Raw genomic sequence first — 27,402 nt, 5'->3', positions numbered from 1 at the left:
CCTTCCAACCCTACAGTTCTATGATTCTATAAATACACTCTTCCATTTCTGCAAATTTGCTTTCAGAAGGGGATTTTCCCTATATACCTCAGTGTGCAGAGACCCCATGCAGCCCCTTTCCTCATTGCAGTGGCCAGTGCATCCAGAAACATCTACTTTACTTCTGGAGGAAGCAATAAATATGAACCTGTTCAGAACATCCCTCTCTGGATCCTTAATCAGCTTTGGTGATCAGACTAGGCTGATCTTTAAGCTGATCCTATGCTTATGTAAATTCCAAGAAGACACCTTCAAAAAGTTGTGCAGAGAAAGGTGTTTTAAGTAGGACAGAAAGCAAACGGAGCCACATACATCCAATATGGAATGAACAATGACTCTGCTTTATATCTGTTCTGCAAACAGTCATCTCAGTTTGCCAATCCCTAAGACAGGCACTGAGCAAGGTGCTGGCAGTAATGTAGTCAGGCCTTCAGGCCAGTAAGCCCACCTTCAAAAAAGAGGACAAAAGGGAAAAGTGTGTGTGTGTGTGTGTGTGAACACTGCTTCCCTGGGTCTCTCTGCAGGTGTGTCCCCTATCTCCTACCGAATAGGGTACTTTTTGCCATTGGGAAACATGGGTGGCACTTATTACTTACCTTGTATAAAGTATAAATCCCTGCGTAATCCAAAGCACCAGACCTAGACATTTGTGACATTGCCAAATAAATAATGATGCCCAAATGTCCCTTCCAAGATCACAGTGAGTGATGAAATAAAAAAGGAAATACTAATGCCTGAAAAAGCAATCAGTAGAGATAACTAAGATCCCTAAAATCCACAGCAACAACTGGTTTTTCTTTTCCCTAGCCTCCAACTTTTGGTAGGGTTGCCATATTTCAAAAAGTAAAAACCAGGACACCCCAAAAGTTGTTGAGCTTTATTTTGACATACCCCAAAGTTGTTGAGTTTTTGTTTACAAAAACACCCCCCCAACATTTTCAATTCTGCCTTTGAAATCCCAGTAATGGCAGCCCTACTTTAGGATAGATGTAAATGAAAGCTAGAAAGAGCTCAGCAGTGCCTCCAGCAATGAACTACTTTTATCTCTGTGAGAAAGTGCCCAGACCTACAGTTCTCATTTATGTCTACCTTTTCTGAGACTACTCCAATCCACAGCAGGGGACACGCTGACACCTTTCTAGAATTGCTATAACCAGTGTTGTCTACAAGTTTTAGGCAATGCACCCTCTGTGATCCTCCCCCTCAGTGAATCTGTCTTGTCAGTGCACCAGAGCCCAGGGGATCTTGCCAGTGGCTCCCCTGCTGGGCTGTAGGTCCTCAGCAGATGCCCAACTATGCCTCTCACTGATGCCAGCACTGGCTGTACCCTATTTAATATCCCTGGCTCTGGTGCTCCCTGGCTGATGGTTCCCCTTCTCTCAAACCCACCAAACAAAACCTATCTGTGCTTGAAGATGAGGACCATAATTCTAATTTCAGTCCTTAGCTTCTCCTGGCTGTTGTAGGATTCTTGAAGATACTTCAAGGTAAAGGTAGAGGGACTCCTAACCATTAGGTCCAGTTGTGGACGACTCTGGGGTTGCGGCGCTCATCTCACTTTACTGGCTGAGGAAGCTGGTGTTTGTCCGCAGACAGCTTCTGGGTCATGTGGCCAGCATGACTAAGCCACTTCTGGCAAATCAGGGCAGCACATGGAAATGCCGTTTACCTTCCCGCTGGAGTGGTACCTATTTATCTACTTGCACTTTGACGTGCTTTCAAACTGCTAGGTGAGCAGGAGCTAGAACCAAGCAACAGGAGCTCACCACATTGCGGGGATTCAAACCGCCAACCTTCTGATTGGCAAGCCCTAGGCTCAGTGGTTTAACCCACAGTGCCACCCGCGTCACTGCTTGAAGATACTTACTAGGCACCAGTGTCACTGATCCTATCTCACTGGTGCTTGTTTTCCATTCTCTAGAATTCTTCATATTGTTTAAATGATATATTTCTAGCCAGAACTGTAAATTCTTTTTGTTCCAGGGCTGATGCCATAAATCTTGTGTTGTACATTTGCTGGTTTGTTCAGTGACACGTAGCAATATTTATCTTACATTCTGCTATTTCCATTTGTCCTCACACTTTTCCACATTCCTGTTTGAATCTGAAGTGTATTGAACTTTGTTCACTGTACTTCAGATGTCAGAGTAGATGGATGACTTTTCTGTAAGAATGAACATTGAAGCTGGCACTCGAAGGGTAGATTTGATGCCGGACATACATTATTTTCTTACAAATATGTTGGCATATCAATAGCTGTCCCATATTTTTCTGCTATTCCTTGCACAAAATGCATCTGATGTCAGACTTTTCCAATGTCTATGAATCAAGAAAAGGTATCACCCCCCCCCCTCAACCAAGGAGTAAAACTGATTCCCAGGACATTTTAATGCCTCATATAAATATCCCTTTATATTCTACCCAGAAGAATATACAGATAAGACAGTCAAATATTCATCCTCTGTGCTTCTGCTACATGGACTCTTTTACATTTTCAACTAATAACGAGAACAATGGAACAAAAAATGTATTAAAAACTAAACATTATTTCATTAATAGGACCAAAGCTTTATTCCCCTCTCTTTGATATGTTTATTAATGCCTTTTAATCCTGAAGAGCATATTAATGGAAATCTTCATTTGAATAATGAGACAATTAAACAGCTCATGCCATTCATAATCAAAGGCATATTTAAAAGTGGCTGTAGAGAAAAAGAGGGGCAGAAATGGAAATTGCGTGTCTTTAAGACTAAGGCCTTGCTGGGTGCTTGCATGCTGGTGAATTAAGTTGCAATACCTCCAGAAATATTCATGAGAAATAAAGCAGAGACAGTTTCTTTCAAGTTAAGCACTTGGAGGGGCTGGTTCACATGTGCATGAGTACTACAACAGCCAGTGGTTTGACTGCGCAAATCAGCCATCAGCAAAGATTGTGATTAAAATAACAACTAAACGTGTGAAGTCCCTTTAGATGCAACACTGATACTGCTGAACCCTCTATAAAGAAAGACATTATTGGATGTTATTGACCAAACACTGGAAGTCATATTAATCCCTCGTTGGAAAGAATTCATTAATTTGCTATAACAGCAAACACACATCTTATTTAAGAGAAAAAAATACAGCAAGTGAATATATAGAAATACATTTTGGGGAAACTGGATGCCATTTACGCAATGTTGTGAAGAAAAGCATTACCTCCCACAATGGCAAGTCCAAGTAGGTTTTGAATACTCTTCCAGGAGAAGATATTTCCATTTCTGATGTTAATATTATATGTATTTAATTGTGCGACATTGTGAAGTGATACAAATATTTTGATTAGAATTTTTTGTGATTACACCGGAACCTCGGGTTGCGAACGTGATCCATGCGGGATCCTCAGTGTCATCTCTAGTGCACTACTTTTCAGTAGAGACAACTGCAAGTCTTGTGTGAGTATTCATATGACTCACAGCACAAGCATGTAAACAGCACCTTAGGGCCACTGATTTTGCCTACTGATGGGAGGAGTATCAATACATTGAACTGTCTCCATGAAATCAACAGAATTTAAAGATGCATAACCTTTGGGAGATTGTGCCAATAGCCTTCTAATTGGGAATGCATAATTCACACCACAGTTTGCATAATGTGTGCCTTATTGGGTCGACACAGGCACTCGGGTCTACTTAACTCCCAACGAACTAGGTGGCCACCTGCATACTGCTGAAAACTGCTATTTCCCTGGGGCTGCACTATGTCTTAGCCCCTTATTGTGTGCACTGGCCTGATTACTTGGATAGGTTCTGCATTAATGATGCCACTCACTATGAGAAATATGCATATCAGTGCAGAAACCCTTCACATGTGCACACATAAAGAATTTCAATAGGAAATATGTTTCTTCACAGGGCTTACTCTAGGATTGTGGGGGTCTTTGGCATGCTCCCCCACTATGCCCATGCCCCTCTACATTAGAAAGGTTGATGGACTGTTCCAGTTCTTCTGTTGCCCAGTTCCACTCCCATTACTCCTTCCTAGGTTCTTCTACCAGTGGATAGGGACATGGACAGGGCCATCCTATATGCAACTGGGAGAGAGAGGAGGTGGTGTGGCCAGAGGAAGCAGATGCAGAAGCAAAGTTATGGAGGGCAAGCATGAAGAGGTGGCTCTGGGCCATTGGCAACTGCTGCCTTGGCCCTTTCAACATATTATATCTGCATGATATGAAAAAGTTCTCAACAATATTGACTGCCCAGAGTTGTGAATTTGAAAGCTAAACACAATTCTCCAAGTTTTGCAATGCCTTCTTATTACTTTGCCTCTAAAGCAGGAGGTTGGAAAGGCAGAACACGTTAGCTATGTTCCCACATTATTTTAATTGACTTAGAGTCAAGAAAAATAGAATTTGGTTACTTAGGCAGCAATACCATACATAGTTACCTGCACTGACATCTGTGGAAAAGAAACAGAAAGGCCTGGGTTCTTAGAAGCGTAAATGCTCTGGAGAAACTCTGACCACCTTATGTGCAGGAGGCTTCCTTTATTACAGAAAATGTTTTGATTTGATGGGCATACGGTGGCTTATTTTTCATATAAAGTTAGGCTGAAATGATATGAACCCCAGATAAACTGATAGCATCTCCCATATAACCCTGATGTAGAATATCATAAAGGGGATATGGTGGTAGGAATAATATGCTATGTGACCTGACAGAGCCATCATTTGGATGAGTTAATATCACTAGGCAGTTCCCATGAAGCCAAACTGTTTTCCATTGGGCTACATCTGCTCTGCGAACGAATAAAATATATGCTTTTTTTTAAAAAAAAGAAATAATGTCTTACAGCTTTTTACTGACCTTGGAAGCAACATTATTATCTAATAAAGTGTTCAAAAAAATTGTGGCAAACCACAAAGGCTCCTGCAATGCTGTATTACAAAAGGGGGCACTTTGAAGCTTTCAAGATACTTTGAAAGTTACTCAGGCATGGAAGAAAACTCATGGCTGCTAATTCTGTGCTCTTAGCCTTCCTGTGCTTGGGTGCACAAAATGGCAGCTGAAGAAGAGAGTTTTGTTTTTGCCAACAAGGATACTAACACCAACTGCTGTGAAATATTTGTTCCTAAAGAAATTATAGGGATCTGAACACAGACTTATCTAGTGCATTAATGTCTTACTTGGATCGATAGTAACATTAACAGTAGCTTCTCTTCCCACTACACTCCCACACATATGGAAGAGGATTTCTGTGCCTTCAGCAGTTGCCTTCCAAGCAGAAGCTGAAATGGTGAAGCTTCCTTCATCATGGCGCCTGATGCCAGAAAGACTGCAGATGTTTCATTCTTGACCCACAGTCAAGGCAAAAATGCACCTGTCAGGAAAGAAGTTGCAACTCTAATAGGAAATACTCTCTTTTTATTTTGCTGTGAAATCGGCCAATACATTTGTAGCTTCTATATAAATAACAATTATTACCCCAAGATTATTTGAGGTCCATTTCAGGCTGCCGCGGTGCCAGATCTTTGCACGGAGACTGAATTTTAATCACTAGCCTCCGTGTTTGCTATGAAACTGTGGCAGGGAGCTATCAGACTCTTGCCCTTGCTCATTACAAACTAGAAAATAGTTCAATGTATTTGGTTAAGCCTGTAATTCCAGTGACGGGTGAAAATGAAACACTGACACCCATTTTACTTGTTCTTCCTCAGTAAGTGCACTCCAAGTAACTCAATATCGTTCCTTGAAAAACAGGAGCATCTTCCTTTGCAGCTGTGTGATCTGTAGCAATATTAGGGGAAACGGTACGAGGGAGAAAGCATGTATAACAGAGACTTGGTTGAAGAAGAAGAAGAAGAAGAAGAAGAAGAAGAGGAGGAGGAGGAGGAGGAGGAGGAGGAGGAGGAGGATGAGGAAGAGGAGGAAGTCCTGTGATGCTGAAAGGGGAGTTGGGGGTCTGAATCTGATTGGGCAAACAGCCCCTTCTCCCTCCTAGTACCCTGATAAAAGTGAGCAAAATCCTTTGCACAATAGAGCAAGCTAGTGTAAGTTAAACTACCATAAAGTTACACAGATGCAACCCAGATTCAGCAACAAGGGGGCCTCCTGCTCTGGTTAAGCCTGGCAGAAATAAATCAAGCCTTTCAAAGAGCGTTTCAATCTGGATCTACACTGAATATGACTAACATTGGTTACTGCCCACTGTATCCCAAATCGTATTCCATTAAAGATCTGCCGGGGGGGGGGGAAACAAAATGAAAGATGTGTTCACAACTGTAAGATCACAAAATTCAGCATGCCATAACAAAGCCTACAGTTCCATCTTTCAAAACATTATACAGCCATGATTTGTTTTAGGAAACCATTCAGATTTCTTTCTTATCATGGGGTTCGAATAATAATAAAAAAGCTTTCTTTCTTAGCATGCTACACAAAAGGAGTCCAGTTTGTTACAAATTAATCATGCCATTTTCTCTTTCTTTAAATCATTTGTAATGTATTAGTTTAGCCATTGAAGCAAACTCTCTAGAGGTATTTCCAATTATTATTATTATTATTATTATTATTAATCATGAAAAACACACCCTTTTTTAATGCCTCCCTTTGTTAGATAACAGAAGCTAACTGGTGCATCTGCCTTAGAAATAAATAAATAAAAGGCAGATTTTTCAGCTAGATAAATACAGTTATGTGCAGTACAGATATTCCTTTACACACCTCAGCAGCCTCCTTAAAAGTATCTCATATGCTGATACATGTTATATTCAGTTCGGTTAACACACCAGATTCTGACAAACTGCAAAGCAACTGAAGACAGTGCACCAAAAGGTTGACAGCTTAGATTGCAGAGATTGCCTTAAATACTAGGTGGAGGCAATATCATTTTAACCTCAGACTGACCGAGCAACTGTATCAAGCAAATGGACATAAAAAAACTTTAATCAATAGAAAGATGTCATGATCACATAGAAAAAGAAAAATGATTGTAAGTCATAGTGATGGATTTTTTTTCGCACAATAAGCTTCTCCTCCCGCACTGCGAGAGAATCACACAGAGCAAGGATGGAGGAGAAGCAGCAGCAGGAGGGAGGGAGGTGCCAAAACACCTTCCTTCTGAAACAACAATTGCCTTGAACAATAAGCACACCAGCTCAGGGAGAAAATCTTTGAGTGCAGTATGTTCACGATCAAGGACAACAATCTTTTCAGTAATTATCATAAACATAATTGTGCAAGCCTAACACGTCCTTCAGGAAGCAGAATGAAAAGTACACAACTTTTCATATTAGCCAACTCTAATCCTTCACAATCTGAATGCTCATCTTTGATGCAATGGAAACAGCTATGAACCAAAGGCTACATAATATACCAACAAACAAAACCTTTTCAGTTCTCTCATGGAGGAAAGTAAGAAGAATGTTAATTATACATTTCAAACTCTCTGCTGCTGCTGTAAAAGTGGTACCTGATCAAAACTTGCTGTTCAATTAGTTTTTAAACACACACACACACACACACACACACACACACGGAGGCAATGCCCACTTCCATTGTCACCAGTGCCTGCTGTTACTATTTAATAAGTATTTAGCAATACTTGGGTTACCTTGGTAGCCTTACAGCTCTTCACTTGGAAATAAGTTTCATCAAGTGCTGAGACAGGCATAGGCTTCTCCGTGGCAGCCCCCAAGGTATTGAACTCTTTTTCCTCAGAAGTGCATTTGTCACCTTCATTATATCGCTTCCAGGGATGCACAACTCTACCCTGGCTGCTGACACATGAAGTGTATGTTTTTAGGATCCACCTCATATTTATGACTGTCAGTTATTTTAAGTTGTTTTGATATTGTGCTTTAATGCTGTAACCTCCCCTGCGATCTAAGAGTGAAAGGTGGGTAATATATTTTTGCTGTTGTTGTTGCTGATGTTGGATATTATGTATATGGGTTGGCTTAAGATTTCTGTCCTCATACAGAGGGAGGGGAAGGAAGGAAGGAAGGAAGGAAGGAAGGAAGGAAGGCAGGCATAGTCTTGCTATGCCCTACCCAATGGGCTGAATTGATTTAAACGGGCACAGTGAGAGAATGGCAAACCATAAGTGTAATGCAAGTAACTGGAGTAAACTTAAGGCCTCAATAAGAAATAAAGGGTTGTCAGGGGTCGCAGAAGCAGTGGCGTAGCGTGGGTTGTCAGCACCCGGGGCAAGGCAAGTAATTTGCGCCTCCTAACCTGGGGCAAGGCAAGTAATTTGCCCCCCCCCGCTGCACTGTCCCTCCCCCAGATAGTCCCTCGCTCTCTCTCCGCGCCGCACCGCACGCCTGGCACCCTCCCCTCCACAGTGGGCGGCGACCCGGCGGCTCGGATCGGATTCGCACAGCCAGCACTGCAGAGAGAGAGAGTGAGTGAGCCAGGTAGGGGCAGAGAGCTGCGAGTGCGAGCGCGCCCCCCCCAGATGTTGCGCCCGGTGCGGCCAGCCCCCCCTGCACCCCCCACACTACGCCACTGCGCAGAAGGATAGTGCAGAAAGGGCAACCACATCTACCTTTATGTTTCAGAGTAGCAATGGATGAATTTGTTTATTTCCTCTTCTCTGGTGGAAGCCATCTTTTTAAAGAAAAAAACACACAAAAAGAGTTCTCCTTTCACAAACGTTTTCTCTCTATCCTCTTCAGAAATCACAGATTCATAAACTGTATTCATAAATTACAGGTAGGAACCTTAGAGTTAACAATTGCCCTCAAGGAGGAAGCTAATAGTACATATATAATTATTAATAACTGTTATTATCAATCTTGTATTACATCTACTAAGAACAATGTCCTAGCTTTACATATTATACTGCTTGCAGGAGGCAAAAAAACCACTCTGCTATACGTAAAGACATCTTTAGGTTTGGCCAAGTTGCCAATCAATTTATTTTAATACTTAAAGAATGAGTGTATGTATGATGGAGATGGCAATTAGAAATCAGTTCCTAAGACCCTTGCTTATTTCAGTAATCCTCATGAAAGAAGCATGGATTAATAAATTAAATGTGAGAAACACCTTAATTCATCTATAAGGAATAATAGCAAAAGGCAATGAGGAAGCATCCACAGAAGCTACACAGTATCTAAAACAAAGCAGACACCTACAGCATGTGAATACCAGGTCATTAATGCATGCATAGTACTAAGGTCTCATCCAGTGCTGGAATGAGCATATGACATGGGGACTTCTTTTCATTTGAAAGGACCAAGCTCATTCTTGGGAAAAGCTGCAAAGAAGGGATTCTGGATTACTGTCTGCTCACTTGGAGGTGATTTATACTCACCCCAGACAACCAGATGAGTGATTATTTTGCAAGCCTGGGGCTGTGATGGTAAATATAATCTTCCTTATTTTCAACAAAAAGAAGAATTGGACAAGTTCAGTTGTGAATATAATTGGACAAACTGGATATGCCTTTCTCAATCTAGGCTTTCAAGTTCAGAGTTGATAGATACTGTTCTGGTTGCAGTTGACATCTTCTTGATGAAGATCCTTTTATTTGAAACAGATACTTGCTTTTAAAAAAACCCTGTCTTGTCAAGCCTCTTTTCCCCTCTTACTCTCATTGCAATCTGTCTCAAACTTGGCTGGGAGGCTTATTGAGAATTTACTTTCTACACTGCCCTGGGCAGCCTTTCTTGTTCTCTTCTATTTCTCTATTGCTTCTTTTAATTACTGTTGCTCCTGAAACCAACTGTTTCTCCCGTGTAAAACAAATATACTCAATTTTCTGGCTGCACTGATTGACAAAGCTGTTAGAGGTAAATGGGAGAGAAGGTTACAGGTGGTTGCTTTTTTTAAAAAAAGTAATTAAAAAGTTCTGAAAATAATGCACAGCATCAGGGACTATTTGAGTTTTGACAATTCATTTCTACAGAATGATAGTACCCATGTGTTCTCAATACAGGAATAAACATACGCCGACAGCGATAAACTGAGAATAACTTCCAAAAATGGTTGCCAAATTACTGATTATTAAATTATGATATTAGATTATTCTGACACTCTCAGCCTAGGTACATTTATTTTGATATATTCAAAATGCATGTTTGTAATGTACCTCTTAACACCTGAGACTTAGTTTTCAGGTCACACCCAGTTATTGTGCCTATAATCTGAATTTTAAATTGGCATAACCTGTCCTGGATCTGATGGTGAAGGGAAAGTAATAAATTTACTACCACTACTTCTTCTAAATCTTCTAAATTCTTCTAAAGTTATAAAGTTCCTTTCATCTACTAAAGAAAATATCAAGCTATTAACAAACCTCATTTATGAGCAAGATGATTTGTCTCTAACAGAGTAATCACAAGTGGGGCCATGGAGTAGTAAAGCAAGGGATCCACTGCTGCACTCCAAGCCTTGCAGGCCTGAACCTTCCAGGGCAGAAAGTTGTTTCTTTCTATGCTAGCTCCATACTGGCCTTGGATCCCCACCATCAAAGCAACCAGTTCCAAAACTGAGCAGGAGCATATGTGCATGAAGAGGGACAAACTCAGACCCCCTTTTGCAAACAACCTTCACAAGAATTCATGTCAGTAATGTATTTAAATAAAGTGGGAAATGGTGTAGGCAGACAGGAAGACATTGTGAGTGTGGTCAGAAAGGGTTTCTGTGGTGGTAGTGGGGAGTGGCAATGCTGGGCGACTGGCTGGTGTTTTGCTGCCACTGAGCAGGAGGCAAAGGAGGCAGCGGGGAAATTTCTGTGCCAGGTGCACTGGCAGAACCAATCTGGCATGCCCACCAGTGTGCTGGCAGCACCACAATGTATCTCCTACTTTGCCACCCTCCTCCTTAGTAAGTGGGGGAGGCACACCAGCTGGATGAGGGCAGAAGGCATGGCCTCCTGTTTTCCACCCCATTACTGCCAGTCAATCAATATGTTTAGAATCAACTGTGATAATGGCTATTGTCTCTGATGGTTGGATTGAAAGGAATTGCAGATAAATTCCAAGTGTGGCAATAGGTTGGATCATCCAGTTGATGCTGAAACAGTAATATGGGGGCCTCCCTATTTCCAGATATAGTCAATATCAGGAACAAAGCTGTCCCTCCCCTGACAAACATCCTTACACAGCTTAAGCAACCAGTGGTGACTTCACTCTGAAAATTAATCTACTAAGGAAAATGTAGCAAAGCATGCAATATAAAAAAAGCTTTTGTGCTGATTTGTTTCTTGTTTCCCATCAACAGTTCACACAGCTGAGCCATGGCAAACAGCACAGCAGCAGGCATGCCCAGGAACTCGATATTGCACAAGGCACAAACCATGCAAACACAGACAACCCTGCCTCGTTCCCGATGGAAGGTTTTGCCCATGTAGCACCTTCCAGCTTTTTTTCTTCTTGGTGGTACAATCACAGTTCTCATCTGGCTGCTGATCAACTAGTTAATTTTGATAATGGCATAAAGTTGCTGCAGTATATTGCAGTCTCTCAGATCCTTTTGCCATGATAAGAATGTTGCCCATAACAGCAAAGGACACAAAATGTGCTTTGCTGTTTACTGTATTCGGTAATGACTTGAAAATGTGGGCTATTGCTCTATTGAATTGCTACTTTTTCAGCTGGAAAGCAAGCAGTTATTTACTTTAAGCTCAGGCTTATAATAGTTTTGTTTTGCTGTGTCTATAGTAGTGGTTAAGATTTTCATTTAATGTGTGAATTAATTCTGTCCTGTTGTGTTCTGAACATTTTAACAACAACTTCTTCTGTTTCAGCCTCTCTGCACTTTGCTTCCAATGTTTGCAGAAAAGGTCTTTGGGGAGTTGAGCTTCCTCTGCCCAGTGCTTTTTCTTGTCTGAAGTGAAGACAATTATTCTGCCCCTGAGGACTGGTTTAAGGGTTTCTTGGAGCATTTCTAGTGCTACCTCTCCATTGTTGTTAATTTGCAGGAACTCGTTTTATTCCCATTTGTTTGACACCTTTGAAAGGTGACTGTCCCAGAAGAAACTTGTGAAGTTGCCACAAGCTAGCTGTTGGTCTCAGGGCAGCTTTCAATGGTAGGAAAGAAACAGAACCAAAATACAGGAATAATTTCATACTTTTTCAACTTTCAATGCACAACATCACGGGGATGTACAGGAACACACATACACAAGAATTAGCTTGGAATTAATTGTTAGAGTGTAGGAATAGCAGCTATGGACAATAATGGCAGCCCGGGGCATAAGAAGAGAGGCCACAATTGTAGATAACCAAACAGCAACAAGAATAGCTGGAATAAGTGAGTTAACTATGCCCTCCCTCTTTGAATTTAGACTGACCAATATTTTGGACTTATTAAGCTCATGAAAGGAATGAATACCACATGCATTTCCTACACCACAGTCTCCCAATGGTTCTTCCATATGGTATGTTCAGAAAGGACATCTAGGAATAATTCACTTCAAGTTAGGGATGGGAGAATCAGTCAATTCCATTTCCTCTCGGTTTCTCATTTTTCCAGTCTTAAATTCAGCAGTCCACATCAGAGCAAAACAAGACGCCATTCATTCATTTAAGGGACTCCACTCCGGATTTGTGTTTACTCCTTAGCCCTCTCTTCTCCTGAAGGTCCCTCGCAAGGCAGTGGAAGTTTAGGATCAGAGTTTTTATTCTCATCAATGGGCTACCTACCTGAGTTGACAAGCCCTATCTGCCCCTCACTTCCTTCTACAGCATGTGCAGAAACCACCTTATTGACTGTTGGACCCACTACTGGTCTCATGCATTCAAAGTGCTGGAGCTTGTCTCTGCATGCAGGGGAAGCCACTAACTTATCAAGGCTTTGAGACCTATCAGCTACCTTCACCTGGTTTAGCCAGCCAGTTGAAGCCATTTCCCAGGGTGCGGCTGCTGTCACATGGTGTCAGCTTCTAGGAGCCGCAGGTGAGAGATGAGTGCATGGTGGAGACCTAATATGGACAGACTACCCCAGAAGGAGCATGATGGTCAGTGGAAGCACACTCTTCATGAGGTATCCTAGGCCACACTTCAGGGCAACAGATGTAACAGATGGAGTAGGTACACGGTATATGAACAGCCAAGGCACAATCCTGTGGCAATTTCTCTAGAGGGGAATAGAGCTCTTGGAATAGCTCAGTAATCTCCTCTGCCTTCAAAATCAGCGATGTAAGTGAATGTACTTTATCCTCCTAAATAAGAGGCTGCTATTGTTGAAGGAAGTATGTCACACATGCTTCTCACAATAATTGGCACTTTTATAGATCCATTGCTTTAAGTCTCTTTATTCAAAATAAAAAGAACACACAACAGCAATAGCTAACGAGCATACAATTGTGCACATTATGGCTCTTAAACTGGCTAGTTGATATATAATTAGACTACAGCAAATATATGTCGGCAATAAACAAGAGCGAGCCACAGTTTGGCAACAGATCTTCTTGATAGTATATTGTGGGAGGGGAAAGGACAATGATTTAAAGACATTTGTTATTTCCTGAATTGAACAACTGTAAATCTCTTGAGAGAATTAAGAACAGAGCAGCATAGACCATTCCTTAGTTATGCTCTTCAAAGAATTATGCAAAACCAGCCAGTTTCCATTCAAACTGCTTTCTGCTATTAGGATTATTTCATCAAACGGCAGATCAGGGACCAAAAACCACTATGATTCAGATACAGCAGGCCTGCACAACTGCTGGCCCCTGAAGCCCAACACAGATTGGCCACCAGGAAGCAGTAGACAGCTTGATGGGGCAGCAGCATTCATTTGACCTCCTGGCAGCTGAGACACTGCTACTTACCAGGAAGGAGAGGGAAGAGTCAGCAGGGGATTGGCTACAACTGCAATCAGGCATGTAAAGTGGCTTTCTTCTTTTGCCCCCTGCCCCCATTTACAGTTGCAGATAAACAGCAAGCGAATGCTCAGGAGGTTATTGAACTCCCAGTAGGCCAGCATTCATGACTGGTGGTTGCACTGAATTTTGTGGTTTATAAAATCTAGTTCAGAAATGAACAGAAGGTAGATCAGGATCTACTGGTAGATCACTGGCTGATTTGCAGAACACCCAGATTTCTGGATCCAATTATTCAGCAAGGACAAAGTAACTAATTTTCATTTAAATCTGGCTAGTGAAGTGAGGAAAGCTAACTAGAAGTGGACTTTCCTGTGACTCTGAATGTGCTCAGAGGCACCCTGTTCTTTCATGCTACCTGTATGTCTTTTGCACCTGGCAGTGGTTGCTAGATCTTGGGGTTCTAGCAGAAGTGGCTCATCAGGTGGTACAGAGCCACTATTTTAGCTTCCTGGCAGGTGGGGTGCTGTTGTTTACTGGAAGGGAAAGAGGAGAGCAAGCAGGGAGTTTGGCACACTGCAGTCACAACTTCAGGATTGCAGAATTGGCTCTGTCAATGCATTTGCACCTTGCCTCTCTCGTCCGGTAAGCAACAGCAGGCCATTTGCTGAGAATCTAGTGTATGGCCCTACCTCACCTGTCTAGCCAATTCTGGGTTATATTTTAAAAAAGGATGTAGCTTTTTTTTTGGCTTTCATTTTCTGTTCTCTAGTCCATAATTCACTACTTTTCAGGTGATCCACCACACATTCTAGGCAATTCATTTATTAATTTGAGTAATTTATAGTCTTTCTTCATTTTTTACAACTTTGAGGGTAGTTTCCTGTAATGTTAAGAACAATCTAAAAATTGAAAGGATAACAAACCCCAAAAATCAATATAAAAATTAAAAAGAGCAAGAATCAGAAGCACATGTTAACCCTGTAAACCCTGTTGTGGCAATAAGAAATCAGCAGCAGCATTAGTATCACTGTTAAAAATAATAATAAATAGTTTGCATGTGCCACAACAGCTGATCATAAAGTTATTGGTTGTGTTACACCAATGGAGGACATTGAACTCAGGCTCACTAGGACTTGGCTCTAGAAGTTAATGTTCTCAGTCTCATGACCTTTTCTTTTTCCCCAATGAAAGCTTTGTACTGAAAGATGTGTGGAAATAATAAAGAACAGTGTATTTAAAGTGCATTTCCCTCAAAGCTCTTTAATGGCCCCTTGTCTACATTTGAACTAATGAGGAAGAAATCCCAGGCCACAGAGTATAAGTTCTTGACAGGCATGAGTCTTAGCACATTTTTTCACAAAAACTAATTATTATAATTTGAAATAGGTCATCCTAGGGGGATTCACTTTACACCCCTTAATGTTGAGAGACCAGCAAGTCTGCACCAATCTGCCCCACCTCAAACAATGTACACACTCCATTTGCCCCACCCTGATTCTGACACTTGTGCCTGCCACACCCCTTGGAGTCTTTGTGTCAGTGCAGAAGAGTTCTATACAAATTTAGATTCATGCACACTGGAACAAGTAGAAACACAGCTCAGTGATCTGGGCATTATCTTCACATACATCAGAATCTTCTCAATTGTGGGGCTGGAGTGGGGCTTATTGAAGAATGAGGGGGAAAACAATTATTTTGCCAAGGAAAAGCTTCACGATTCACTCTCTCTTTCTCACATAAGTGCACACTTCAAAACTAGAACACCATCAAATCCCCAGTTTGCCAGAATTTATACGCTCTGTGATATAACAACTGTATCCAGTTGCAAAACAGCCTAACAAATCTGTCCAGCATCCATTAATTAGCTGGAGGCAAGCAGACAGGCTGCTAAATAGCCAGCCACAGCAGACATAAGTGATGTTCAATTTAACCTAATATATATATTATTGCAGTCAATACCAAAGAAATAAGCCAAAAGAATGCATGATGATCAGATCAGCTGACAACAACTGGGAGAGTGAACTCAGGGAGGGCTGGTACAATCATTACTCTGAGTTAGGCAACCATCTCAGGTGGTGGGTGGTGAGAGACAAGAAGCACAGTGAGAGTTTGGAGGATAGAGCTCTGCACCCCACTTTGCTTGCCCTGCACCTCCTAAGCAGAGCTGTGTGCATCACATTGCCTGCTCTGGGCCTCCTATTGTCCTCAGGTGTGGTAGAAGATGCTGACTTATCATCAGGGCATGATTCAGCTGCCAGTCTGTCTGCTTCTGTATGCTGTTGAATATGAGAGGAGAAGTAGCAGTTGGTGCCTATACATTTTGCTAAAGGAGAATATAATTTTCAGGTGAGGTAGATGGTTAGGCTAGTTTGTTAGACAATAAAAGGAGAAGGTTATCAGTGAGGGTGAGTAGATCAATTTTCTTGGCTCTTCCCTCTTCCCTTTTGGAAGGCAAGGAGCACCATTTAGTTCACCTCTGTTGCCTAAATATATTGGGCCGCTCCTGGGTACTGGATTTCAGCCTTGGGAGGAAGCCCTACTGAATTCACTGAGATTAATTTCCAAGTTAGACATGCATGGGCCTGTGCTGTGAGACTGCAATCCTATGCACACTATTCTGAGAGTAAATCCTATTGAAAGCAGTGAGGTTTCTGAATGAGCTTGCATAGAACTATGTTGCAAGCATTTTTTCTACTGAGTTATGGTGTGTCAATGTCAGAATGCTATTGATATTGTTGTTTCTCTCTTCCACAGACAAAAGACAGACAAATGCAATGGAGAATAAGAAGAAGAAATGCCCCCCCAACATTACAAGAGAAAGCAGGAAAAGAAAAAATGGTGGCCTTCATAACTCACTATTCTCCTGATTATGATAATGTAAAAGTATAGGTGTTGTTACAGAACAACAGTCTAGCAAAGCAAAACAAACAGCTTGAAGTCATCACCTAGTATTTCATGATCACAGTTCTAATATCGCCTGCTATCATAATTCAAACAGAAAAGAAAATTTTTCCACAGTTCATGGAGCCTATGGTTCAAGCCAAGACAGCTTCCATGTGGCTCGCCACACAATAAATTCGATCAGTCAAGAAGTTTAACCAGTCAAGCAAAAGAACTGTCACAGCAAGTAGGATGCTCTTTCAGGAAAAAAAAAAATCTGGCGCAGCGCGTTCTTAAGCAGCAGGCCGGCCAGACTTCTGCGTCAATCGCGCTGATTTCACAGCAGTTCCTTGGCTTTAGAAAACTTAGCCCTACAGAATGTTCCACATGTTGTTCTTCCATTCATCTTTTCAAGCAATAATATGTTTTTTTCAACCTCATGAAAACAGTCAATCTGTCAACAAAGATCCTGGAAGATAACCTCTGCCTACCTGTTAATAGGCAGGCAACTGAGCTGTCACAAGCTGAGAGATCTGTGAGAATTGCAAGCAATCCAGCCCTAATGTGAGTTTAACCAGCTTGCACTATTCATCTTATTGCAGGCCTAACGCCTCAATTTCTGCATTTTGATTGCAATTAATTACAAGGGCTTGGATTCAGATTTTCCTTACGTGAACAAAGTGAACATCCCATTCATGAAACTGGGTTTTTCTTTCCTCTAAAGCCATGAAATCCTGCTCCTACAGACTGTAAAACCCTTGGGAATGGTGTGTTGGTGGCAGGTAGAAGGGGAGTTGACAGAAGTTTCTCTTCCTTGTGTAAATACAGGAGCATTTTAATATCCAAGTTAATGGATGTCAAATTGATTTGCTGCTTTTATGTCTGTGTGGCAGAAGACTGGCTCAGCAGCTCCTCTTCATATGGAAGCCTAGGGAAGCTGCATATGTCCCAAGTGCAGGGCATGGGTCTGTGTCACAAATATACAGCACTCTTTACAAAAGGGAATGCAGACAGCTTGAAAACGCATGAGGAGGTTTCTGTAACAGTCCCAGTTCAACTCATGAACACCAACATTTTATTAATTCTCTTTCCAAAGCAACTTTGTGGGTGTTTTTTCCGAGTCATCCAGATCAGCTGCACTTTCATTTAAACTCCCATTATGTGGGCAATTATTTGCTAGATAACTCTTATCTGGAATGGCCTTGGAATGATTCCTGCCAAACCCCCTGCCTGACCAGCAGATGATTAAAACCATGTGGAAGTCCTGACTCACGAAGAGCAGCGAGAGTATGGAAGAGCATTGCATGGTTGCCCAGGCAACAGGTTGCCTCCTCCAACCCTGTGCAAAGGATGGGGAAGAAATTCAGGTCCATTCACATTTTAATATGAACCTACCTAAGTCACACTGCAGCTATCCTTTGAAATTCAAGCTTCTTCAAATTTTGTGATGATTTTTCCCCCAACCAAAAAATGTTTCCAAAATACATATATTAGGGAAAGTAACGTAAAAAAAAGCACCTTATTAGGAAAATTGCTTGCAAAAGTATGTCAAACCTGCATACAAAATATGTGTATTAGGAGAAACGAACAATTAAAATGGTTATAAATGAAGACTTATTTAGAAAATGCAAACTGATGCAGAAATGTAGCAAACTGAAGGTAAGTTTGGGGAAAAGAGAAAGTGAGAGAAACTAGAATTGATAGATTCATCCGTCCTGACTCTAAACTAGAGTTTCCAAGCAATAAGGGTTCCAAGTGTTCAATAAACATTGTGTTATATGGTGCTTATAAAGGCATCCCCACAACTGCAGTTTTGTCATTGTGCGTCATTGAATTTTTTTGTTACCTACCCTGAGATGTTCTGAAATGCTCTGGATGTTTTTGTTTGTTAAAGCAGAGCAACAAAGGATTTTTAAAAAGCTTAAATGAAGCTTTCAACTTAAAAAGAAAAAGAATATATACTCTGATGCTGAGCCTTAACAAAAAACATTCCAAAGATCTTCAGTGCTCTGCAGGCAACATTTTGGACAGCCTCACTTCTTGCAAAGCCCATGAGAAATGGAATATATGAAAACATGCAGTTATTCTCTCTCTCTCTCTCTCTCTCTCTCTGTGTGTGTGTGTGTGTGTGTGTGTGTTTGTGGTGTCCCTGATCTGACTTGTGGGGTACTGACATCTTGCTTTCATTTCAGAAAGGAGAAAGACCTCTAAATCATCTCATTCCACCTTGGTTTTGTTTCCCACAAAGAGACCCAACACAACCCCTAGTAGATATTGCTATCATGGCTGATGCTGATGAAAGACCTATCATCCACATTTTTTTTTTATAATCCTCTTTAATAAAAAACAAAAACAAAGCTAGTGATCATGACCACTTTCTCTGGTAATATAATGAAAACCCAAAATCAATTGGTATTTATAAACATCTAGCCTTTCTCTGACTGGTAGCAGCTCCCAAGGTCCCACAAAGAGAGGTTTTTTCTAGTTTTGCTCTCTGATCCTTCTTTTAATTGGAGGTGTCCAGGATTGAACCCTGGGATTGTATGCATGCAAAGCATATACTCTGAATTATGAGACTTCACTCATTATTTACTGAACCTATTTATTGTTTAAGGCTTCCACATTCTGCCTTGTTCACTTATGGCAGATTGAGAAAATTTCAAAACGTAGGTATGCATAGATAGGGCTGCAAGTATATTTCAGTTCCAGAATTGCACAAGTGTAGAAAGAGAGCACAACTGAAGATCCTGAAATAGCTCAATTGTCATTCATAAAAATATATATGAAATCTATAGAGTATATAGATTTGAATATTTGATACAATGCTTATTGAGATTCCTGGTTGGGAATTGTGAGAATGAGCTTGATATTCACTGGTGGAAAGGGTTTTGTTCTCCCACCCCCCACCCCCAATGACATACAACTGTACCACTGTCCATCATTTTACCCAGACACTGCTGTCCAGTGCCAAGGGCCTTCTGGCGGTTCCCTCACTGCCAGAAGCCAAGTTACAGGGAACCAGGCAGAGGGCCTTCTCAGTAGTGGCACCTGCTCTGTGGAACGCCCTCCCACCAGATGTCAAAGAGAACAACTACTATCAGACTTTTAGAAGACATCTGAAGGCAGCCCTGTTTGTTTAGGGAAGCTTTTAATGTTTGATGCATTACAGTGGTACCTCAGGTTAAGTACTTAATTCGTTCCGGAGGTCCGTTCTTAACCTGAAACTGTTCTTAACCTGAAGCACCACTTTAGCTAATGGGGCCTCCTGCTGCTGCTGCGCCGCCGGAGCACGATTTCTGTTCTTATCCTGAAGCAAAGTTCTTAACCTGAAGCACTATTTCTGGGTTAGTGGAGTCTGTAACCTGAAGCGTATATAACCCGAGGTACCACTGTACTGTATTTTAATATTTTGTTGGAAGCCACCCAAGTGGCTGGGGAAGCCCAGCCAGATGGGCGGGGTATAAATAAATTATTATTATTATTATTATTATTATTATTATTATTATTATTATTATTGTTGTTGTTGTTATTATTATTATTATTGCAGGAGCAATGTGAAGTGTATATGCAAAATAACCAGATATGCCAATGTACTAATTTTGCATTCTCAACACATCAGTTAAACAGAATTCAGATGCTGTGGTTCAGAACTTTAGTTAACATTGCAGAGTATAGTTTGGTTTGGGATACAAAATAGATGATTGCAAAGTACATAGCTCTCAGCATTTTGCACTTCACATAGCCAGGTATGCAAAGCCTGTGGGAACGTCTTTTTTTTTTTTTTAAGGGGATGTAGGAGGTAATGTATGAATCAGTCCCAAGACCGAGGCTGAGGTTGAAAAACTGGCAGGAGTCTATTACTGGACATTAAAAAGTTAGCTTTCTAAGATTTACTGTTGCATAGGAGTACAGCACTGTAATAAAAATACGGTTGCTAATTAATCATTGCATGACTCAATGGTCCGCTGCTCCTGTGCCTTGCCATTTCTTAACAACATGACTTGATCTCTTTGGGCCTCGTTACTCAAGGATAAGTCATTGAAGTGAATAAAAATGTTGTATAACCAAGGCCAGCTGGGTAATGTAACTAGCTGTATGATTTTGTTCAGGAAAAAACTAAGAGGCTGTATCCATGAAATTATAACACAGGCCTTATTAGCCACTGTATATAGTGAGTGTGGATTCAGGTGTGTGAAATCTAAATGTGTTTTCCTCTGTGTGTTCCTTACCTTTCAAATAAAAGCCGCAGGATCTATTCATCTCGCTTTTGTCACATTATCTATTAAAGTTTTAACACTGGCCTTATTAAAAATGTCACTCTGACCCATTAGAATATCCAAAGCAGTCAAAGTCTGTGTTGTAGCAGTGTTTCTGCCAAAATTGATCATTTTTCTCAACTCCTGCACACATTAATGTGCCAAATATGTTAAAAGGCAAAGTTTGGAGCTACAGTAACTAAACCACTTTCTCCCATTACAGGTTTGTTCTGAGCAGGCCTTCAGGCCTTCAGCCCTTTGATTGAAGTCCCTTTCCTCCCTTACGCCAATATGGGGTACCCCATGGATCCAAATGATCCAGGTTTTTTTTATGTTCGCCTTGTGACTCAGGTCAGCTTTGTATATAGTTGAGAAACAGATCTTTATAATCCCTCATGCAAATGGACCATGCAGAAGAGGTAGAAGATGGAAGTTCTCAAAGTCCCTTTCATGCAATGCTCAGATGTGGCACTTGTGGCCTTCAGATGTTGTTCAACTTCAACCTTTATCCGCCCCAGTCAGAATAGACAGTAGTCAAAGATCGTGGGAGGTATAGTCCAAGAACATCAAGGGCCACAATTTCTCCATACTTGTGGGATGAAGAGGTGACATGAGTCCCTTCCCCAAGTTCAGTTGGGGGGGGGGGGAAGTACTGCTAACATGTTGCTTCTGTTGTTTCCAGGGTCTGAATTCCAGAGATTGTCAGAGAGGAAGTAATAAGGCGCTTTGTTTCCTGAAATGCTAAGTCACATTTAAATTTAACACGAGTAGGCTACTGAGACTTTAGCCAAGCAATTTTTTCACCTCTCTAGCCTCAAAATTTAATTTTCCACCTCCTGCACTATAACTTATTTGCTTATTTTTTTAATTTGCATATTGCTCTATATCCATAGATCTCAGGACAGTTCATAGCATAAAAATCTTACAAAGTCATAGGATATGTGACTTGAGGGAGCTGGAACTGGTTAATGGGCATGACAAGTTCTTTCACTACTGATTATCTGTTGAGAGTGTCTTAACAGATGATTGCCAGCTGTTTTGAATGCTATAGATCACTGAGCACCTTAGTTTTTTATCATGCTTTTGAAATGTTAATACAATTTTGTTTTTTGTTATCTTTGCTGTGTTAAATGTGCATTCTGTACTTGACTTCCTTTGTAATGTTTTATTTTATGCTAATATTTCAGTTTCCTGTTAATTATGCTTTGGAAAGTATACCTTATCTTTGACTTTCTTCTGTAATGTTTTATTCTGGATTGTTTTATTTGATGTTTTAATGTAAACTGCTTTGAGATTTTTTTTCCTTAAAAAAATTAAGTGGTATAGAAATGAAATGAATAAAATTAAAATTAAAATAATACTGTATTAAAAATGCTGTGTCCTCCTAGCCAAAAAATGATCCTAATAACTATGCCATTGGCTCAGTATTTTTTCTTTGCTTTGCTCTGTCAGATCAAGATGTCATTCTTATTATGGACAAGTAGAGATATGAAAACAATCTTAATATAAATGTTAGCTTTCAACCAAGTATCAAAATAACATCACGTAATCTGTTTTGCCTTCTGTTGCCTCATTTACACTTTACAGGGTGTTAAAAGCTGGAGAGGTACAGAATTAGCAGTGGGTGCTAGTAAAGGTATACTTATTTCTGGTGCCATTAAATGTCCTCTATTCTTTTCAATTATGCATTGGGATACAATTTTCACTGGAACTGATCCTCCACAGATGCTGGATTTCAGTACGCCTATTACTGCTGTTACTATATTTATCCACTAAGTGGGAAGGCTAATGTTTTCCAGATGTGGCTGCCATTTTATAAGTCAGAAATAGATATTACATCTGTCTGCTGTCTTTTCCTTGCATAACATGGGCTCAAAATATCTATTAGCTTAGGTATTCTGTTACACAGTTTCACATATTTAACCACAGCTGGCCCAAGACATTTTGCTGCCTAAGGAAAAAGGCAAAGCATAAGGCAATCAGATTGGCAGCTAAATATTGCTTAAATACTGGCAACGGGACAGGTTCCTCTGCCACACCAGGTGGGAGAAGACTAGTTTAGGGATAGCTAGCTTTGGGGTCTCAAGGACATTGGTGTGGAGGCGAATTATTACAGCTGCTCTGTCATCCAGTATCTTCCGCCTGAAACTGTCACCTCAATCTGCAAAGGGCCTTAAACAAAGTCTAGGAAGAAGCCACTGCTGGCACAGGTTTATTGATAAGAATCCAAACTTTCTGTAATCAAATCTGGACACCCCACCCCCCATTTGAACTTTCTACGTTTATGCTTTCTGGTCAGTCTTGGTAGCCAATAGTTATTTTCTGCTCTTCAGATGTGAAGTCAACTCCTGCCATGTTACTCCAGCAGTGTTATGTGCATTTTCAAAGCCAATATTGGTTTGATCAGACTGAACAATGTTATTGTGCATTAATGAACATATGACATATTTTAAAACATTTCATTTCTCCCCCCCACACACTTTCCAACTTTTAAGAACCATCTCTTTCTCCCAGGCATAGATTTGAAGTTTTCATTAAAATCTCAAAACATATAATAGCAAAGATTGACCAACTGTACAAACAGGAATATATAACATTTAGCCACTTCTTGATTATTTTTAGGTAAAGAGGAACAAGAGTCAAAATCCTGCCCCTCTCACATCATGAAGGTTCATGGAGAAAAGTGAATTTCATTTACTTCTTTCAGAAATACCACTGGATTTAGTTACCTTTAATTTGGAAACCAAAATACATATAGAAACAGCTCAGAATTTTAATAATATACCCATTGTGATACAAGGTTTATTATGGCATACTCCTAATATATTTCAAAGTAACAAAATGGAAGATCTCCATATGAAATTCCTTATGATCATTGAATCCTGGATGATTTGGAAGTGGGCAGGGAATCTGTATGTATTTCTGAAAATGACACAAGATGCACTTCCTTTTTATCCTCCTCAGTGTTTTCCTGAATTCTAGGCAACATGAAGTTTTGAGTACAGCAAGAAGGGTTTTTTTTTTTTTTTAAGAGCTGCTCTTCCATTAGCTTTCTTTCCAAACAATAGAAGCTTTCAACAGAGCTCTTATCATTCCTCATCTTTAGATAACCTCTTCTCTACCTCCATCTCAATGCAATCTCTATCCATCCCCAGGATTCGTACAGAATTATTATAATCTTCAAATCAAATCAACTTGAGGAAAAGAAAGTATTACACTATATTATGTATACAGGCCCATTATTGCTTTGAGTGCTTGATTAAAGAAAAATAATTACAGAAATACGCACACTCCCTTGCACTTTCTTCCATTAGTACAAAGGTTGCAATTCTGCCTCCTCTTCAAGGAAGCTTCCAGGAGGGAGAAAACATGTGTCCATTCCTCACTGTTGCAACCTCAATAGCTTTTTGAGATAATTCCATTATAAGTTTCCTTTTAGATCCCATAAGCAGCTCTGTTCAGGCAAGACTGGACTTCACCTTGATTTGGCAGAGTACATGCAAGCCAAGTTTCCCCAACTAGATTTGGACAAGTCCCCCCCCCCCTCTCTCCTTCAGTTACCCAAGTGTCAGATGGGAATTTGGATGGATCCATCTATTTCTGCTTCATGTCACTTTCACAGGTATTCATTCATAATTCCAACCCATTCAATTTCCACATCACCCTCATTTAATAAAACAAAAAACCATGCAACTCTGCATTTCGTTTGAAGGATTTTGTCATGAAAGATGCATTTTGGTAATAAATCTTATTCTAAAATATTCATTCCATGTGCATTCTGGTGGGTGTGTGTGTACGCTGAGAACTGTATTGCAAATTTCAGTGAAGTGAGAAACCAAGAGATAACTGCTTTTGGATCCACATGTTAGTCCCAGAACTTTAGATCAGGTCAGTTCACTTGGAAATGGAGACTGGATGAAACCCTGACACATACTTGCATGAGAACAGCAGTGCAATCCACCCTGAGGCTCCACAGGGAGACTGGTCTACCACCACATCCACAGCCTGGCCACTAATGACAGCAATGAAAGTTGAGTGGTCAGGCAGACTGGGCCCAATCCCTGCACCAGCTCCAGTCTGGTGCCACAATCAGGCCTGGATCAGGGTCTACATTGGCTGGAACTGGCTGTGAGAGTTGCTTGTGATCTAGTGGATACTGTGCAGTCTCCATCTTACTCCACCCTCAGAATGCCCCAATTTGGGGGGTTTTCACCAGGCTTTTCCAGTGTGGGCCGCCAGTGGCCAGAAGAGGTGATTTGCACCGGTGCCAATTTTACTCTATGGCTGGCAGGATGATGACTGAGCTGACAGAAGGATGCCTTCACTCAATCCACCCATCCCCAGCCTGATGTAATGTTTGTGTGTGTGTGTGTGTGTGTGTGTGGCAGGGTAATGATTTTGCAGGGTTAGAAAGATGAATACAAATGGCAAAGCTGTTTGTAGAAGGACAATAAGCCACGTTCTTTACACTTTCATGCAGTCTTTATTGCCCATAGTCAAACACTGCCACTATCAACTTTTTACATAGTAAATTATAATTTTTCATGATTCTAGACCTCCTTGTTATTTGTAACAATCTGCTTATATCATGATTAGTGTGAAATATTTATGGAATGATATACAGAAATCTATAATGCACATAAACAGTGGTTTTATTCCTCCAACCAATGAGTCCACGATAACTATTTTTATACCTATTGCTATACTTGGTGCATTTCTCCAATTAACACACTTGTAAATATGTGATTGTTCCCTTTGGCATCAAAAGTAATAGATATTCTTTGTATCCCAATTAAAGTGTAAACATCCTTTGCAGACAGGGATGGATGAATCTATCTATTTCCAGTCTGTGACATTTCCAAGTCTTTTCATCCATGATTTCATTCTGTTCTGCTTCTGCATCAATACAATATTTTTATTTTAAAAATCCCCTCAAAACATGTCTTTGAGTATATATTTAAATATCCCCTTTCTCTCAAAATACATATATATTAATACATTTACAGAGAATTTCATCACAACATTATAAGAAGTGTGAAACCTGGTGTTCCAATATGTACATTATTCAAAGAGGTGGAGATTAGGTCATTTCATGTAGGAATTTGCAAATATTACATTCCTTCGTCTTCCATGCTTCCATGCAGAGTCCCCTTGACTCTCCCAGATGTGATCAGTTCTACCAAAGCTGTCATTGCAGCCCCAGATGCGGGACACAATAACTTGGCATACTGGCATTGGAATTGGTTGATGTACAAAAACCTGTATCCAATGCAGATTGGCTTATCTGAATGAGAATGTGATGCTGCACTAAAAGATATGCAATGCATTAAATAAGATCTAGTGCTTTACATAAAACAATACTTGCCCTCTTGTATGTTGTCCCGTACTTAAGATGATGCTATGATCTTTCTTTAAAGATTACATTTTTATAAAGAGAGAGATCTTACATCCTAACATTTTTGCGTTTGGGAAGTTATTTTTTTGTTTTTAAGGGTTTGCTCACATATGTCATTGAAAATATTTATAAATGTCAAGGAATGAAGAAGAAAACATAATTCAAACTGAGTTCCTACATGAATTTAAAATGTTTGCTTTTTGTGGCAATACACAATACAACATTACTAGGCATATGGCATTGTAATAAGAACCATATGTCTTCACTGACTGGGGAACATATGGCAGAAGTTTAAAATAAGTAGGATTCTGAGGGGAAAGAAGGATGAGTCTTTTTTCTATTAAAAAAAAGGGAAAGGGAAGGGAAATTGTTTGTAAAAAGAAATGCTGTTTTTGTAAAGAGTGATTAGGTAACAGCACATCTTTGGCTGAATCTAGCAGACACCTGGACCAGATTTAACATTAGATGTTATCAACAATCACTGTGGTGTATTGCTTAGCATGTTAGACTAGGTCCTGGTAGATCAGGGTTCAAATCTCTACTCAGCCAAAAAAGTTACAGGGTGACCTCAGGCCTGTCATTCACTCTCAGTCTACCTTACTTCACAGGCTTGTTTTGAGGATTATTTTTTTTGGGGGGGGGGGGTGAATTGATTGGAGGGGTATAAATCCCTCCCCACTGCTCGCTGTCAATTCCTTTGATATTGTTTGTGTAAGGCTAAAATGAATGCCCTGGACTTTTAACTATAATTTTTAACTTTAGAATTTTTATTCTCTTTTATATTAATCTTCTCTGTACATGGATATATGATTGTTAATGCACAGTCTTTTATTGTACAGACCATGTTTTCAAAGTTCTTGTTGATACAATAATTTCTTGAAATCTGTATAAAATAAAATGACTTTTTGAAAAACTCACATTGGGCTATTTTGAGTTACACCATGATTAATGTCTATTAAAAGTTCTATAAAAGGCCACACTATATATATATATATATATATATATAGAGAGAGAGAGAGAGAGAGAGCAGATTCTCATGGATATCATGTCATTGGGTGCTTCAGGTGAGACCAAAAG

The sequence above is a fragment of the Podarcis tiliguerta genome (assembly GCF_965153285.1).
Source record: "Podarcis tiliguerta genome assembly, chromosome: 9".
In the NCBI taxonomy this organism is placed as follows: domain Eukaryota; kingdom Metazoa; phylum Chordata; class Lepidosauria; order Squamata; family Lacertidae; genus Podarcis; species Podarcis tiliguerta.
This window is presented reverse-complemented; position numbering follows the sequence as displayed.